We start from the raw sequence: 12,620 nt of genomic DNA on the forward strand, positions 1-12,620 counted from the left end.
GGCGCCCGGGGGTGACGTGGCGCGCCCCTATTGGCTGCGGGCGGCGGCGGGTTTTCGTTCGGCGGGCACTGGACGCGTCCGCCCGCGGAGAGGAAATTTCTAGGGTTTGATCTGTGATTCGTTTTCGGGGAAGATGCAAATAAATAGGTAGAGGGAGCTAGGAGACTCGAAATGAGGTGCGGTTTTCGCCCACATGATCGTGATCGAACGACCTAGAGCATGGAATAGAGTTTGGTGGGTTTTGGGCTGGTTTTTAGGGGGGTTTTGCTGCACACACAAATGGACTTTGCGGATGCCCGGTTAACCGTTGGAGTACCAAACGACCTCCAAATGGAACGAAACTTGACCGGTGGTCTCCGGGTGGTATATTAAGGCCACTTGACAAACCTCGGTCCATTCCGAGAAAGTTTGACACCCGCACACGAAAGAAAACAAGCGGGATGCGCCGGAGGAGATAGGAGCGCCGGATTGCAAAACGGACAACGGGGAAAATGCTCGGATGCATGAGACGAGCACGTATGCAAAAGCGATGCACATGATGACATGATATGAAATGCAAGACATGACAAAATACAAAACGAAAGGCAAAACCCGACAACGGAGAGAAAATCATAACACATAGCTTTTCATGCATACCGGCAGGAAGCCGGGAAAGTCGTGGTCTTGGGTAGACACGAGCTTGTCCCTAATTCCTCGTCGAGACGAGTGTGTCCGGTATGGCATAATGAGGTTTGATGAGCGGTGAATCTGTCTATTAATGGATATATTTTGGTCATGCTAATCATTCGGAGAATACTTGGACCACCTGAGTCGGTCGTAGGTCGAGTCTTGTTCAGTAGCTTCCCCTACTTGTTTTGTACTACCACTTGTCCCTGCCGCAGGTAGGGTATGGTTCAGTAAGTTGTCAACCCCTTACCAAGGCACACACCGTACAGAGAGGCCATGGTGGAAGATACCGGGTGCATCCGGTAGGCATGCCACCTGGTCCGGGGGCATGGGTGTTTCCGGTTGGGACCGAGAGGGGGCACCCCTTAGAGCGCGCGATATAAATTTGATCCCATGCTACGTCGAGGTTGTAGCCTCCCCACTTAGAGTTTTGCTTGGCAGGTGTCGTGGGTGATTCCAGACACCGGTAAGTTAAGCTTGTGTGTGCAGGTCAGGCGTGTTTTCAATTAAAAGACTGTAGGCGGAATTAGTCCCGATGGACTAAATAAATCCGTTACTCGTGGGTAAAGAGTACATCCTCTGCAGAGGTCATACCTATTTGGATAGCCATGTCCATGGGTAAGGACTACAGTCTGAGCTGGGTCTAGTGAAGGTTTTCGGATGGAGACACGGCTAAACTGGATCATAGTAACGGTATTCGGATGGAGAAACGGCTAAACTAGAATCTAGTGATGGTCTTCGGATGGAGAAATGGCTAGACTAGATTTTGTTTATGACCTGTGCCGTATGAGGATTATGTTTATTGTTATTATGGACTAACCAACATGAATTGAATTATTGAGTATCCCTGGGACGGTTCTACCTCCTGGATATTCACTGTAATTATTCTTATATAAGCCTTTTATGTGGCGTCGCTCAGACGCCCCACTGCGGCATGTTTGTTATTTATTTATCCTTTATAAGCCCTTTATGTGGTGTCGCTCAGACGCCCGACTGCGGCATGCTTGTTATTTAAATTTTTCTTTATAAGCCCTTTATGTGGTGTCGCTCAGACGCCCGACTGCGGCATGCTTGTTATTTAAATTATTCTTTATAAGCCCTTTATGTGGCGTCGCTCAGACGCCCGACTGCGGCATGTTTGTTATTTATTTATCCTTTATAAGCCCTTTATGTGGTGTCGCTCAGACGCCCGACTGCGGCATGCTTGTTATTTAAATTTTTCTTTATAAGCCCTTTATGTGGTGTCGCTCAGACGCCCGACTGCGGCATGCTTGTTATTTAAATTATTCTTTATAAGCCCTTTATGTGGTGTCGCTCAGACGCCCGACTGCGGCATTGTTAATTTATTTGCAACTTTTCGAGGAGTCATTTCAGACACTCGGTCAGTGCATTCTATTTTTACTCCCGTATTGCATGTTCATATTTTTCCTGCATGCGTTCATCACAGAGTTTCGTTTAATTCGTGACAGACGTTATGATCATGAATATCTCGGAGCATGATTATCCCTTGTTATATTATACCCGTGTTCTTGATGTTTGCGAGTACATTCAAACGTACTCACTGGCTTGTCCCTGGCTATTGTCTTGGCCATATTTCTTGCGTGGAGGGAGCATTGCGATGACAGCCCCGGAACCCATGTAAAGGTGATAGCAGCCTCGCGAAGATAGGAGTTATCCTAGTCAGCTGTTCTTGTGGGAAATGGAGTCCCATAGACGCAGATGAACCACAAACCGCTTCCGCCATCAACCACTAGAAACCAAGTGTTGTACTCATAGGGCACAATGGTCTTGTACTACATATTTTGTGCTTTGCTTGGAATTCTTGTATCAAGTTGGTGTCTCATCAGCTAACAGTAATCCTGGGGCTGGTGAGCACAAAGGCCGTTTTTCTGGGAAATTAATATCCCGAAAACCCGGTCCTGACAATAAACGCCGAGATAAGAAGAATAGAGTCCGGGGCCAGATCTTGAAAATCTAGCCCGTAATAGAACATGAACCCATAGACAAAGGGGTTAAGTGCAAACCCAAACCGACGGAGGAAGTGGGATATGAACACGACCCTCTCACAGGATCTGGGGGTGGGAATAACCTGCCCCTCGGCAGGAAGCCGATGATGGATTTCTGCGGTCAGGTACCTCGCCGACCGAAGCTTGGCAATATCTCCCTCCGTGACGGAAGAAGCTACCCACCGGCCTTGACGGCTGGATCCGAACATGATTGGGGCTTGAGGCAACCGAAACCCGGGTGTTGGAACTCAGGGCAGCAGGGGTCGAGGAAGAAGCAAGCGTGAAAGAAAAAGACGGGTCTATACCCCTATATAAAGGCTGCGAATATCAAACGTCTCCTCCTGGGCCTCGAAGCTTGCCTATCCCCAAGGAGTTGTACCCAAGCGACGATTGGGTTACCCACGTCTGGGTTGGCAAGAATCCCCTAAAGAAGGGGAGACACGATCTCCGCTTGGGTAAGACATGCCAATAAAACCACGTCTCGAGACGTGGGACGGTGGGCCAACTAACGGCTTGAAAATAATGGCCGAGCAGGCATGATGTCATATTACCAAAAATTATCAGCGGATTGAGCTCGTGAAATATTATATCCTCTGCAGTTGTGTATACAGGTCCGGATACAATCATTACATCTGAAGACTATCTTGGAGTTTGGAAGGGGGAACCCGCCTTGCAATGCCGAAGACAATCTGCGCGCCGGATTCCTCGTCATTGAAGCCAGGTTCAGGGGCTACTGAGGGAGTCCTGGACTAAGGGGTCCTTAGGCGTCCGGCCCGTTATCCATGGACCGGACTGATGGGCTGTGAAGACATGAAGGCCGAAGACTGTACCCGTGTCCGGATTGGACTCTCCTTGGCGTGGAAGGCAAGCTTGGCGACCGGTTATGAAGATTCCTTCTTATGTAGCCGACTCTATGTAAACCCTAGATCACCCCGGTGTCTATCTAAACTGGAGGGGTTACTCCGGAAAGGACACATTCATTACCATAGTCATACAGGCTAGACTTTTAGGGTTTAGCCACTACGATCTCGTGGTAGATCAACCCTTGTAATACTCATATTCATCAAGATCAATCAAGCAGGAAGTAAGGTATTACCTCCATAGAGAGGGCCCGAACCTGGGTAAACATCGTGTCCCCCTGTCTCCTGTTACCATCGATCCTAGACGCACAGTTCGGGACCCCCTACGCGAGATCCGCCGGTTTTGACACCGACACATGCCTCATGGGAAAGATGACTAAAACGCCAGTCTCCGGAACTATGGAGCGAGCAACAGATTTGTTGGAAATCATACATACTAATGTATGTGGTCCGATGAATATTGAGGCTCGCGGCGGGTATCGTTATTTTCTCACCTTCACAGATGATTTGAGCAGATATGTGTATATCTACTTGATGAAACATAAGTCTGAAACATTTGAAAAGTTCAAAGAATTTCAGAGTGAAGTGGAAAATCATCGTAACAAGAAAATAAAGTTTCCACGATCTGATCATGGAGGAGAATATTTGAGTTACGAGTTTGGTCTTTGCTGAGGATATAGACCTTAGAGTCACCCGCCAGGAGGGGCCGGGTTACTCTAATGGTCATTACCAGAAGCCCGGGGCCAAGCCTGAAGACGATGGGCCAGAGATGGGCTTAAGACCCGGATATGACTTAAGGCCCAGAGTTACAATCATTATTATGGTAGAGCTTGTAGTGTAAGGCAAGTATAGTTGAGAGTCCGAGCCGGAAAATCTTATGAGCCGGCCGGGACTCTGAGGGCTGCTGGGCGTCAGCCTCCCTATATAAAGGGACGACCCGGCAGCGGTTTGGGGACAAGAACAATCTCATCGAAAGCCGGGCATAGCAGTTTAGCTCCCTGGTGATCGTAACCCTAATCAATACCACCTCAACTGGACGTAGGCTTTTACCTTCACCGTAAGGGGCCGAACCAGTATAATCCTCGTGTTCCTTGTCCCGCATTAACCCCTTCAAGCTTCCTAGTTGCGATGGCTCCACGACTAAGTCCTAGCTCGAGGACATCTGCCGTGACAATTCCACGACAGTTGGCGCCCACCGTGGGGCCAGCGCACGGTGGATTTGAGTTCTTGAAGGGCAGCTTCGAAGGGCTCAAGGGATACGCTGTGGGCCGGATGACCAAGAGTCATCGCGGCAAGCTCTACATCGACGATGCAAACTGGGGCCCCAACGCCGGCTCAATTGAGTACGGGTACCGGGTCCCCTTCGGCGGAATTCATGTTTTCATTGGCAAGATTGGTGAGCCGGGCCCTGAGCCGGGTCTCTGCACCGATCTCATCGAGACGGCTCAGCGTGCGCGACCCGCCCGGGCCCGGCCTGCCTTAAGGCATGCTTTTGTGGGGTGTATCCATGGAGGACTCTCTGATCGATCTGGATCTGGTGATGAGACGGCCGCCGGCTCTGACGGCGAGTCGGCCACCGATGAGTCAAACTCGTTATACCAACTTCAAGATGGCAAGCTCATGGGTTGTTCCGAGGGTGACAGTATTCCGGACCTATTTGAGCCGCCAAGTCAGGTTGGAGTTTTTATGGCTGGTGCGCAGCCTGTTCAGAACCCCGTTGCTGGAGCGGGAAACCCGGTGCCTTCTCCGGCTCAGGTGCTGATGGATCTCACGGACAAGATGACGGCCCTGCTAACCGCCACGGTTGACCCGGCAGATCAAGCTCAGCACGATGCAGAGGTGGCACAGTTAAAATTGGATCTAATGAAAGCTAAAGAGGATCTTGCAGCGGAAGGGATCAGGCTGACTGCGGAGAGGGCGGCTCTCGATGCCCAAACTCAGCTGATCCAGGCGCAGTCCTTCCAACTCACGATGGATCAGAACGCGGCCAATGAGGTCATGAGAAGGAGGCGTCAAAAGACCCAATCTCGACTCCCTCCGGTTTACGATCCACGCAATCTCTTCAACACGCCAGGTGCAGGGTCTAGTAACCCGCCAGGGGTCATAGCGCCCGGGTCTGGACCCCTTATTCAGCCACGAGTGATGGGGCCTCCCCAGTTGCCCCCTGCCCCGCCTCAGTACGTGCCAATACCCCCGGGTCATTATAATAACCCGCTGAAGAACATGGTCGCTGCGGCAGCACGGCTGGCGGCTCTCCCAGTTGACGGCGACTCTCCGACGGCTATTGAAACCCGCCGGGTCAGGGAACTCCTTCAGACAGCACTGGCGCAGCAAGAGGCGTACTCCTACAGCCGGGACAGGATCCACTCGACCCCTCGTCCAGGCCAGAGCCCGAGTTACAGCCAGCACATGGTCTCAGCAACCGGCTCAAGTAACGTCCGATGCCATGACCAGCCCCCTGGCCATGGCCCGGCTCACAATGGAGCCTTTTACGCAGCAGACCAGGACAAAGCGCGGCAAGAGGCGGAGCAAGTGCCTCAATTGACGGCTTACCAGACCCCCCCGGCTTATCCGACGACTTCCGTCGACGTGGGTGTCCCTACCAGGACCGGGGGTGTCCCTTGTTTAGTGCCAGCTATTCGTAATGAACGTCTACCTAAGGACTTCAAGGGCCCTAGGAAGGTGCCTAATTACACAGCTGACTTACAACCCGCAGCCTGGATTGAGAGTTATGAGATGGCTATGGAACTGCTGGAGGTCAGTGAGGCGGCCATGGCCAAGTATTTCACCATGATGTTAGATGGGACTGCCCGCACTTGGTTGAAAGGGCTACCACTGAATTCCATTGGGTCTTGGGCTGAGCTGAAAGCCCGGTTCATCCAAAACTTCAAAGATACCTGTAGGCAGTCTATGTCAATCGTGGATTTGACTAACTGTAAGCAGCAGGAGGGTGAGTCTACGACACATTGGGTTCGCCGGGTTAAGGAGATCATACACTCGTCAGACAAGATGGATGCCGGCTCAGCGGTTTTAATGCTGGAGCAGAATTGTCGTTTTGTGCCCCTGAAGATGAAACTCGGGCGGCTTAAACGCGACTGCAGTGATATGGGTACACTAATGGCAGCTCTTGTCAAGTACGCCGATTCTGACGGTACCAAGGATCCCCCTTCAGATGATGAAAGGACAGGGAAGGGAAAGAAGAACCGCAATGGCAAGGGTCCTCAGTTTAACCCGGGGAACCAAGGAGGAGGCAAGCGCAAGGCCGATGGCAGCCTAGAGTTTGTAGCCAACGCCAGCTCACAAGGTAATAACCAGCGACGCAAGGGGAGGCCCCCTCCCCGAGGCGGCGGGTCAGGCCCGACGCTGGAGCAGCTGTTGAATGAACCTTGTCCAAGGCATGGCTCTAGAGAGAAGCCATCGACTCACCTGTGGAAGGATTGTGCGATCATGAAGGCCTTTAAGAATTACAATGGCTCGGGCGGCGGCTCAGGCGCCGGCGGCTTTCATGGCCCAGGCGGCGGCTCAAATTCCGGTCCTCAGAACGGTCAAGGGGGCTTTAATCAGCAGCCTGTCCAGGGTCATCAGTAGCAGCAGGGGGGTTATCAGACCAATCCAAAGCAGCTCAGCGGTGGACAGTATCATGTGTTTACCACCAGTCTGTGTAAGCGAGATCAGAAGCTTCATAAGAGGGCAGTGAATACTGTTGAGCCGGCGATCCCACGCTACTTGCGGTGGTCTGAGCAGCATATAGTGTGGAGTAGGGAGGATCACCCTCCCGGGGTGGATAACCCGGGCCACTTGGCCTTAGTGGTAGCTCCTCAAGTGGGAGGATATAAGTTCACAAAGGTGCTCATGGATGGAGGCAGCAGCATCAACATCCTCTATTATGAGACTTTTCGCCGTATGGGGTTGGTTGATAAGAACCTTAGCCAGTCAAACACTATCTTCCATGGTGTGGTACCTGGTAAATCGGCTTATCCAGTCGGCAAGATCGAATTGGAAGTGGCCTTTGGTGATGAGAACAACTACAGGGTGGAGAAATTGACCTTTGAGGTGGTCAAGATAAGAAGTCCATACCATGCTATATTTGGACGGCCGGCTTACGCCAAGTTCATGGCACGGCCGTGTTATGTGTACTTGCAGCTCAAGATGCCGGGTCACAATGGGACCATTACGGTTCACGGCAGTCGGAAAGTGGCTCTGGAGTGTGAGGAAGGCGATGCGGCTTATGCAGAATCTATGTGTGCTACAGAGGAGTTGAAGTTTTACAAAGACAATGTTGAGGCAACAGATATGACCTCTCTGAAAAAGCCAACTACAGAAAAAGAGCCGGCAATGAAATTTAAATCGGCTGATGAAACTAAACTTGTTGATTTTGTTCCAGGTGACTCATCTCAGCAGTTTAGCGTTAGTGCAAATATGGATCCAAAATAGGAAAGCGCGCTCATCGAGTTCATCCGTGAGAATAGGGACATCTTCGCATGGAAACCTTCTGACATGCCAGGTGTACCTAGAGAACTCGCTGAGCATACTCTCAATGTTGATCCGAAATTTAAGCCGGTCAGGCAGTTTCTTCGGCGGTTTAATGAAGAGAGGCGGAAAGCTATTGGTGAAGAGGTGGCTCGGCTCTTGGCGGCCGGGTTTATCATTGAAGTCTTTCACCCAGAGTGGTTAGCTAACCCGGTGCTCGTACTCAAGAAGAACGGCACTTGGCGGATGTGTGTGGACTACACGGACTTAAACAAGGCGTGTCCGGCTGATCCTTTTGCCCTCCCCCGTATTGATCAAATCATTGATGCTACGGCAGGTTGTGCACGCTTAAGTTTCTTGGATGCTTATTCCGGATATCATCAGATTAAGATGGCAGTTAAGGACCAGGAGAAGACGGCGTTCATCACTCCCTTTGGAGCCTTCTGCTATGTGTCTATGCCTTTTGGACTCAAGTGTGCACAGGCGACTTACCAGCGTTGTGTACAGAACTGTCTTCATAAACAGATTGGGCGCAATGTTCACGCTTATGTGGACGATATTGTGCTTAAGTCCATAAAAGAGGAAACCCTGATAGATGATTTTAAGGGAAACCTTTGATAATCTCCGGGTCTACAAGATGATGCTTAACCCAGCCAAGTGTGTCTTTGGTGTTCCTGCAGGAAAACTCATGGGTTTTTTGGTTTCTGACAGAGGCATTGAAGCTAACCCGGAGAAGATCAAGGCCATCACCTCCCTGGCTAAGCCGGCGTGTATAAATGACGTTCAGCGTTTGGCGGGTCGCATCGCTGCTTTAAGCCGGTTTATAAGCCATTTGGGTGAGAAGGCCATGTCATTATATCAGTTGATGAAGAAAACTGATAACTTTGTCTAGAATGATGCAGCTAATACCGCTTTTGAGGATTTGAAGAAGCAGCTGGCAGAGCCCCCAGTCCTTGCTGCTCCGGTTGATAAGGAGCCCTTATTACTGTATGTGGCGGCAAACGCATGAGCCGTCAGTGTGGCTATTGTGGTGGAGCGCAAGGAGGAGGGTAAGGAACATCCGGTTCAACGGCCGGTTTATTATGTCAGCGAAGTGCTCATTGAGTCCAAGCAGCGGTACCCGCATTGGCAGAAGCTTGTGTATGGTGTGTTCATGGCGAGCCGGAAACTTAAGCATTATTTTCAGGGTCACCCCATCACTGTGGTCAGTTCTGCCCCTCTTGGTGATATCATTCAAAACAGAGAGGCCACAGGGAGAATTGCTAAGTGGGCTATAGAACTTGGACCTCATGGTCTCAAATATGTGCCACGCACTGCTGTTAATTCTCAGGCCTTGGTGGATTTCATCAATGATTGGACAGAGTCACAAGTGCCCGAGCAAAAGCCGGATAACACGTATTGGACTATTCACTTCGATGGGTCCAGACAGTTGGAGGGCTCGGGGGCTGGCGTTGTATTGGCTTCCCCTAAAGGTGACAAGTTCCATTATGTGCTACAGTTGATGTTTCCTTGCACTAACAATGCGGCTGAGTACGAGGCCTTGCTCCACGGTCTTCGGATGGCTAAGGAGATGAGCTTGAGCCGGGTAAGGTGCTTCGGTGACTCAGACTTGGTGGCTCAACAAGTATCAGGCAAATGGGATTCTAAGGACCCTCTCATGGCGGCTTATCACCGCGAAGTTGATGCGATTGCTGGGCACTTTCAGGGCTACCAAGTAGAGCACATTGATCGCAGGAAGAACGAGGCGGCTGATGCTCTAAGCCGGCTAGGCTCTCAGCGAAAGCCGGTGCCGCCTAATACTTTCCTGGACGTCCTGTATAGCCCTTCGGTTACGTTGCCTACGGAGGAAGACTTGGCTGTCCCTGACCCGGAGGCACGACTGGTGGCGGCTCTCCATATTATACCAGACTGGACAATGCCATATCTGGCTTACATGACCCGGGGCGAGTTACCTGAGGATGAAACTTTGGCCAGGCAAATAACCCGGCGGGCTAAGTCAATGATTGTTATCGATGGCGAGTTGCATCATCGCAGTGTTACAGGAGCATTTCAGCGTTGTGTCTCCCCTGAGGAAGGTCAAGAGATCTTGCGTGAGATCCATGAAGGGGATTGTGGCCATCACGCCGGCTCAAAGTCCCTTGTGGCCAAGGCTTTTCGTCATGGTTTTTATTGGTTGACGGCTCATGCTGATGCAAAGGACTTGGTCAGTAAATGTGATGGTTGCCAGAGGTTCTCACGACGGGCTCATGTGCCGGCTCAGGAGCTGAGGATGATCCCAATCACTTGGCCCTTTGCGGTCTGGGGGCTTGATATGGTTGGGCCTTTTAAAAGGTCCAAGGATAAGAAGACCCACCTCTTGGTGGCAGTTGATAAATTCACAAAGTGGGTGGAAGCTGAGCCAGTTAGCAAGTGCGATGCAGCCACGGCGGTTCAATTTATGAAAAAGGTGATTTTCCGCTTTGGCTTTCCGCACAGCATTATAACTGACAATGGCACCAATCTCTCCAAAGGCGCCATGGAAGAGTTTTGTCAACGCGAGCATATCCGACTTGATGTTTCCTCAGTGGCTCATCCTCAATCCAACGGTCAAGCTGAGAGAGCTAATCAGGAGATTCTGAAAGGTATCAAGCCCCGGCTTTTGGTCCCTTTGCAACGGACACCGGGTTGTTGGGTGGAGGAGTTGCCCTCCGTGTTATGGAGCATCAACACTACTCCTAACAGGTCTACAGGCTTCACGCCTTTCTTCATGGTTTATGGAGCAGAAGCAGTCCTCCCCAGTGACATCCGTCATGACTCACCTCGAGTGGCGGCTTATGTTGAGGCGGATAATGAACTGGCGCGACAAGATGCTCTTGACCTATTGGACGAACAGCGTGATGTGGCAGCAGCCCGATCAGCGATTTACCAGCAAGACCTGCGCCGTTACCATAGCCGCCGGGTTAAATCCCGGGTCTTCCAGGAAGGTGATCTCGTGCTCCGGCTCATCCAGGATCAAACAGATGCACACAAGTTATCCCCGCCTTGGGAAGGGCCCTTTGTCGTCAGCAAGAACTTGCACAATGGGTCATATTACCTCATTGACATTCGGGAGCACAAAGATTCATGTAAGTCGGAGGAGGAGACCCGTCGGCCGTGGAACATAGCTCAGCTTCGGCCTTACTACACTTGAGCCACCGGCTCTCGTGGTGTACATATTTCTCTCAGCCATGTATATATTATGATAAGCAATAAAGCAGGACCTCTGTCCTTTTTTCTCTTCCAAATATGCACGTGTTGTTCTTATTGCAAGATTACATGGTGACTTAAAGGAGGATCCGGTTTATGATCGTATTCGAATCTAGCCGTAAGCAGTAAAATCACTTGGGGGCTTCCTGTTCAAACATGGGTCGTATTCGAACCAAGGAGAACATAGCTGTCGATACCCATTTCATTGGCCAAGCGCCGAGCTCATTGGGAGGTTACCTTTGGTCATATTTGAATCATAGTTTAACCCCTCTGAGAACCGACGTGGATCGTATTCGAATCAGCGTCGTTAAACAATTCTTAAAATCACTTGGGGGCTTCCTGTTCAAACATGGGTCGTATTCGAACCAAAGAGAACATAGCTGTCGGTACCCTCTTGATTGGCATCGCCACACCCACTGGGGACTATATGATCGTATCCGAATCTTAGCTTAACCCCTTTGGGCCGGGTCTCTGGTCATATTCGAACCGGAAGCCCCTAAGTTCTTCTGCTTTATCACAAGTTTACTCTGATTATGTCAAGATGTGTACGGCCGGGTCTCACTTTGCCGACTTAACTTTGGTTTACAGTGTTAGTTGAACACCATGGGTGTTATTAAGACAAGTAAATCGGAGTTAAGATACCAACCTTGTTACCCGGGTTATCTAAACCGGAAGTATGCTTACAGGCCGCTAAGTGTGTTATTACGGCTATGTTAAGGATATAATTGAGGACCAGTCTTTTTTGATTCATATTCCAGGTTATCTATCCAAAACACCTGATTCTCAGGGCGGTAAGCCGCCTCGAGACTTGTGATTTGCCTTTCTATGCAGGTTACCTAAAGGCACCTCTTTGAGGTTGAGAAAAACAAAGGGATGATTATGACCCGGAGAAACATCAAAGAGACAACTTCAAAAGACCTTGGCATTCAATACGTGCACGATGGCACGGCAGAGATAAACTGTTGCACCTACTCTATTACAAAACTTATCAAGTCTAAAAAGGGTGGAGCATTGTTTGGTAAACCGCCAGCCGAGTTACGATGTCCGCTGAGTTGAAGTCTCCGGCTCGTTCCTATCCTCTCCTCCGGCTAATCCCAAGACCTGGAAGGTTGATGACTTCCAGTCGATGCCGCTGAGAGCTTCGAATTGGGCTTCCTCGTCAATTAACCCGGCCGGGTCAATCTCGGGGCGAAAGTGTGCTGACGAGCCGGCGGGATCAAGTTGAGGGCTTCATAGCGAGGGGTTGGAATCCTCTGATTCTCCGCATCATAACCCAGCTGGTACTTGGTCAAATCTGTGTCGTTCCCGATAAGGGTGGCCACCGGGCGTACCGCCTTCACGCAAGCCGCGAAGTCCTTCTGATCGAAAGCTGAGCCGTCTTCCTTCAGGCTTG

Source organism: Triticum aestivum, chromosome 3D (assembly GCF_018294505.1).
Source record: "Triticum aestivum cultivar Chinese Spring chromosome 3D, IWGSC CS RefSeq v2.1, whole genome shotgun sequence".
In the NCBI taxonomy this organism is placed as follows: Eukaryota; Viridiplantae; Streptophyta; class Magnoliopsida; order Poales; family Poaceae; genus Triticum; species Triticum aestivum.